The following is a 6,429-nucleotide window of genomic DNA, read 5'->3' as shown; positions in this document are numbered from 1 at the left end:
AGTTACCATACCTGGAGGTATTTAAATGATGTATAGATATAGTCCTTAGGGAATGGCTTCAAATGGAAAGAGAGCAGGCTTAGACTACATATTAGGAAGAAATTCTTTATTGTGAGGGTGGTAAGGCACTGCCACAGGTATCCCAGAGAAGCTGTGACTGCTCCATCCCTGGAAGTGTTCAAGGCCAGTTTGTATCACGCTTTAAGCAACCTGGTCTAGTGGAAGGTGCCCATGTCCTTGGCGGGGTGAGTAGAATGAGATGATCTTTAAGGTCCCTTCCAATCCAATCCATTCTATGATTCTATGTTTTAGTGGTAGCCTTGGCAATGCTGGGTTAATAGTTAGACTCAATTATCTTAAAGGTCCTTTCCAGCCTAAATGATTCTATGATTTTATGATTTCCTGTGTTTTCAGTCTGGAATCTTTTCCTACTGCCCAGTTTGAGATGCAATGAGTCCGGGTCTGAGGAGATGTAATGTCGTCATGGGACACAGAGAAAAAAATCCAGGTAAGGTCCCCTGATGGTTCCCCATCATGTCAGTGTGTGGAGCATTCATGTTAAGCATGGGATCTGCAAGGAGCCAAATGGCTTACCATGGAGGAATACACAAGCATAGAGGAAGGGGAAGATGAGACTGGATCCAGTTAGGAAACATCATCTCTAATGGCCAGCACAAAATTGCTGCTGAAAGTCATGACAGATTCTGGTAGAAAACCGCGACAGTGTCCTGCTGCCTTCCTTTTGCAATGCCTTTACTCTAACAGATCACTTTGCTTGGCTGTCTGCAGAAAAGAAACTGAAGTGGATGCAGAAACCATAAAGGAGGTCTAACTTCTGTGCAAATGTTTGTCAAAATAATTCTCTATAAACAAAGAGCTTCTTTCAGTGATTCTTTGGAGGCTCTTTTCCTCCACAGTAAAATCTGTTGATCTGCTCATTTTTTAAGTGCTTTCCAAGCATCTTCAGCAGAAGCAAACAGGATACTGTAACCCTGAGTATCTGAAGACCAGTAACTTAATTCTCCTCAAAGAAAACAAAGGTAGGGAGCGTGTGATCTACCCTCACCATCCAAACAAAGGACTCAGCTCACAAAAAGTCTAGTGACACTATGTGCAGACAGAGAACTGCTTGATGAATAACTGTGAAGAGCAAATACAGGAGATTTTAAGTCAGCCTGTGGGAAATGCCTGCAAAGACAAAGTGGGTGCCTTTAACTGCCAAAGTATTTGCTAACATGCCTTGCTTAGTTTCTCTTTCTGTCAGATGCCACACTCAGCTGTGTCTGAACTGCTGACACCAGCGAGAACTGTTTCTATCCCTCTACTAAGATCTATGGGGCATAGTTTGGCTGCTTGGCTTGATATAGTAGTGTCTTAGACAATATATAGACTACTGGTCGTGGTAGGTGATGAATATAGGCGAGAAGAATTTCAGTCTACAGGTTCAATATAATTAATGAAGTGTTACTAAAGCATTTTAAGAGAAACTGGTTCCTGCATTTACAATGTGCTGTAATGATTTATTTAGAAGTCTCCCTTTAGACTCAGTATACAAGTTACAAATGATGCAAAATGTTGCTGATCAGAGATATTGACAATCGCTCATTGGTATTGACATATGCAAGATTTTCCACTGGTTGCCAGTGCAATTATGAACTGACTTTAAAGACTTGCTTTTGGCCAAACGATAAAAGAGGACCTTATTTCTCATCTTATTTCAAAGTTTCTCCTATCTTACTCTTCAGTTGTTTCCTCCAAAATAACAACAATAATAATAATTTTTAATAATAATAATAATAATAATTATTATTATTATGTGTTCTTATACTTTATCTTCTGTCTGTTTAGGACTGTTAATCCAAGTGGAAGAGGTGGTGATGATTTCTAAGAGATATTTCCAACATCACCCTGTGGTGGGGGGAAACAGTTTTCCCTCTGAAGTTATAAAATGGTAAAACCCCAGGGGGTGGTGACCCTTGAGGTTTTACCCAATGAGCACTTTTGCAAAATATAAACATATCACAAGCAGACCGGAAGAGAAGGTAGTTGTAGTTGTAGTTGTAGTAGAAGAAGTAGCCATGTTGTAGAGCCACGAGGAGAAGGGGTAGGAGCCCCCTGGGGGGCTCTGGCCCCCCCAGCCCTGGCTGGGGTCACAGAAACTCGGAAACAGTGTTAAACTGGACTGAGGTCTGTGACTGAGAGGCTGGAAGTTTTTTTTTCCTCCACCGTGAGCAGCAGAAGCGGCGGTGAAAACAACACCAACTGAAGAAACGGTGGCAAAGAGCCAGAAGAGAGAAGCAGCAACAAGCATACAGCCAAGCAAGAGAGACACAGAGTTGTCCGAGAGACGAGAGCCAGCAGCAAAGAGGGAGCTAAGCTCTACAGAGACAAAGTTTGGGTAAGAACTGAAACCAAAAACCCCCAAACCCCTCTGACCCCTCCTAGAAAGGAGGAGGATGATGAACTCTTATTTGAAAGAGTCTTGAAGTGCTACAGCACTGCAGAAAGGAGCTGAAAAGCTCTGAGAAGGAATGCAGAGGGGGTGAACCTTGGCCCCCCCGGTTCCTTACGAAGGAGCACAGAAGCTCTGTAGGGGAACTTGAATCCCCTGAAGATAGGGACCATCAGGAAGACCCCTGTACTTCATGATATGACCCTTGTCCCGGTGAACACAGCCTACGGAAGAGAAGACCCGCGCTTGGAGATGATGGGCCAAGGGGCTTGGATACCCCCTTGTGTGTACTGGCAGAGATCCAGCTACAGCTGCTGCATGGAAGAGAGAGAGATAGACTGCTATTCTGAAGAGAATGCTGCTCTGAAAGTGGAAAGGATCTTTCCTTCTTCCCTCCTGGACTTTTATTTGGAGGGGAGAAGAGATTTGATCCATTGTAAATACTTTTATGTCATGGTAGAAATAGTTAAGATTGTATATAATGTATTGTAGTATTTATTTTGTACAGTCAGTGTAATATATATCCCTTTCCCCCATTTTGAGTCTTGTGTGGTGTCTGGAAAACCCATATCACACCAGGTTGCGATGTGGGAGGGGGTTTGGACTAGGAAATTGGATTTTTGGGGCTCTCAAACCATGACACACCCTAGTAAAAGTCTTTTTCTCTCAATGAGATATTTGGAAATAGGGTTCAAAATTCACATTTTGAATATGTTCTTCAAAAGAGTCTAAGTGATAGAAAAGAAAAACCTCACCGGCTCCTTCACTGAACTGAGGGGTTCTGATGGAGCCAGTTGTATTTCTACATAAGTCCCTGTGTTCTGTGTTTCTTTTGACTAGGAATATCTGAAAATATCATGGAGTCTTGAAAATAAACGTTAGGAAGACTCAGTATGTTCCTGAAACAAATTTGTAGAAACCAAGCCTCTCCACTTAGCTAAGATCTAAAAATTTAGCTCATGAATACCAGTAGGTCAGAGAACCACGTGAAAGCATCTCTGAAATGTACTGAATTATAGAATTATTAAGGTCAGAAAAGACCTCCCAGATCATTGAGTCCAACCATTATGAAGGTGAATTATGGAAAGGAAGACTGGTAAAAATATTTTAGTTAAACTGCAGCCTCTCACCTGTGTTCTTGCCTGAACTTCAGGGCTCAAACTCACTGAATTTTGCTTCTGAGATCTATTTCCTTTTGTTTCATATGAATATCAAGAGGGGACTCGATTAACTGAGACATGTTATTCTTGACACAGCCTGAAAGAAAGAATTTTCTCCTTGAGAGTGTGTGACACCCAGCATGTAGGCTTCTGCTTTAGAAACTCTGTTGCTCATTATGGAAATGTTAAGTTTACTCTCTACTCTGGCAACTCTGTTTCTGCAGAAAAGAATAATACATCCAGCAAGTTATCGTATTGCCTATGGACTAGCACCAATAAACAAATCTCTGTCTCCTTGTGCTTGAAACAGCTGCCGGTGATTACCCTCCTCCCGTGGAGACAGAAACACATCTGGTGTCTGTAGAACAGCAAAGAAACAGAGAGGAGATGAGCCAAAGCAGCCATCCTTGGTGTGCACAGCTGCAGCATCCTAACACTGCTGCTCCACCTGAGAGCCATGGCTCGTGTAAGTAGCACCCCAGGATGGTCATTAGGAGAAGGAGGAAAATACAAAGGGGACTTTTCCTCCTTCATATTTTTCACTTTGGCTGAACCACTCGGCTTTGTCCTCAGATCTCTATGTGGTTTTCACTGTTCCCATTCTTTTATGTTCCTCATGGTCATGTTAAAAAGATGACCAAGATGGCCTAAATTATCACTTTCGTAATCTTTGATGAAAATTTCCCTATGTGAAAAAAAATACAACATCTACCACTCTTCAGTTCCTATAATGGCTTATATTGTGACCTGTAGAAAAAAATTATTGAGAAATTTTCTATCTGAAACATCATCATTTCGATATTGTCCACCAGCAAAACACATCAAACCAGAAGCCTAGATCCTGTAGTTATGAGGTGAGTTTTAAAGAACGGTAAGATTAAAAAAAAAGAAAATAATGTGAAAGGTATGAAGCCCATATGTGTGTTGCTTCGCATGTTTTTATCTTTTTGTGGTAGGATTAAGGTTTAAAACATATGGCAATATATGAAAATGAAAGGTGAGATTCTCATATGTTGCCTCATATTCATGTTGAGTTTCATAAGAAAAATATAAAAATATTAAATATTGTGAAAGAGTTGGCAACATGTTTGTGTACTGCAGTGTATGGTGGAACATGTCCATATATTTGTTTGACTTGTTTATTCTCTTACACTTATGAATTAAAAGTAAGTTTCAAAATTGCTCCTTCCCCCTTTTTAATCCCCAGAGCAAAAGGAAGATTTAATGCAAAATAAAAAAAAAGTCCAAGTAAAAAATCCAAGTTTTGGTTTATTTCTTTTTGACAATTAGGCCTTCAATATCGAAAACAGCTGCATGAAAAAACCTTCAATGTTTATTCAAAAATCTAATTTCTATGCCAATAGCTTTGTTGAGAAGCCATTTTCTGTCATGGGAAGGGAAGATCTGACACAAGTTGTGCCATATAAAACATATTCTATCTGGAGCAAAATCAATACAGGCTGGATGCTGGCAAAGCTGCTGTAATCTGGTATCAGCTATCATCAGAGTGAACTGACTTGACTTTACATCTTCATATATATCTGTTTTCTCCACTTCTTCCTTTTCTCTCTTTCGTTCCTGTCAGCATACCTTGCTTTGTAGTTGGGCAACATTTATTGTTGTTGTTCTCACTCTTCTATGCCTAGCTGCTATTCCCATTAAGAAAACCTTTTTCCTTTTCTTTTTTTATTTTTCACTTGGGTGGTGGACAGCTTTAATTTTAGTTTAATAACATTTGTTATTATGCCAAACAAAGTGATAAAGTTAGAGAAAAAAACTGTTCTTCAGTTAATGTCAACTGTGAGAGTGACAAGGAAAGAAGTATTCCTGTATGTCCAAAAGATCATGACTACAGAGAGTGTTGAACACTACCAATTATACTTCTGTATTTTCCTTTGTTTATTTAAAGAACAAAGTGAATGTGTGTTGCTATGCCATATCCAACAGAATAATATTTTGTTTTCATCAGGTTTGACTTTGGTTCCAGTAGTTCTCAGTTTAGTTTCTTTCTTTTTTATACTTTAACTTTTCATTTCTTAATGGCATGAGGAAGAAATGTCTGGCACCATGGGAGAGGAAGAGCTACCTCTGTCTCTGAGCACAGTGAGTTGGTAAAGATTTATTTTACTTTATTTATTTAAATGACTGTTTTCTCTCCAAGTGAATTGCCCAAAGTCCCTCTGCTGAAAATGTGATAACTGTTGAGGCTGAATGCTTGTAAAAGAGAGGAATACAGTAGGCTCATACATTTTCTGGAGAATTTTTATGAGAATCACTTTTTACAAAATTTCCCAATTGATTTCCTACGTTATTACTCCTCTGGCTCCCAATAATGTTATTTAGACAGAGAAATATTCTGACAGCATATCTTCCCATTTATACTTTGCTTACAGCACTGGCCTATAAATAGGCCATTATAGTCTGGAAAAAAATTACAAGGAGTAAAACTTTTCCTTCATGTTTCTCAAAAAATACAGTCTAACTAATAGTTGTCCAACATGCATTAGCTATTATAATTTATAATTTTTCTACTGTGCTAAGCATGCAGAGATGGACTAATTTGTTTAATAAATAAGTACGAATAGTAAGCAGGTAATTTTATATCCACAATGCAGACCTGATTATACGGAATATCTATGTTTTCAAGGAAAGAACTATGAGAAAGCCACACAGCAGTAGCAGCAAGCCTAGCAGACCTATTACCATAGCATGAGTGACTTTTAGGTCAGTGAGGTTAAAAAATACTTACTCCAGACTAGTGCAAATCCAGCTAATCAGTTTAGACAAGGCAGTCAGTATGTGCTAATATGACGCCCA

General features: G+C 39.4%; 1 long non-coding RNA gene across 1 annotated transcript; it reads left to right on the top strand.

The window, feature by feature from the left end:
* The first annotated feature begins 423 nt into the window (after window positions 1-423).
* Window positions 424-5,785, top strand: LOC120323189. Its single transcript, XR_005563418.1, has 4 exons — window positions 424-508; window positions 2,236-2,398; window positions 3,923-4,078; window positions 5,582-5,785. It is a non-coding gene; the product is annotated as an uncharacterized LOC120323189 (long non-coding RNA).
* The last annotated feature ends 644 nt before the right edge of the window (window positions 5,786-6,429 follow it).

The sequence above is a fragment of the Pipra filicauda genome, unplaced genomic scaffold, assembly GCF_003945595.2.
Source record: "Pipra filicauda isolate LSUMZ 115617 unplaced genomic scaffold, ASM394559v2 scaffold209_size2725305_pilon, whole genome shotgun sequence".
Taxonomy (NCBI): domain Eukaryota; kingdom Metazoa; phylum Chordata; class Aves; order Passeriformes; family Pipridae; genus Pipra; species Pipra filicauda.
The sequence above is the reverse complement of the archived record's forward strand: the minus strand, read 5'-3'. Positions and strand labels throughout refer to the sequence as shown.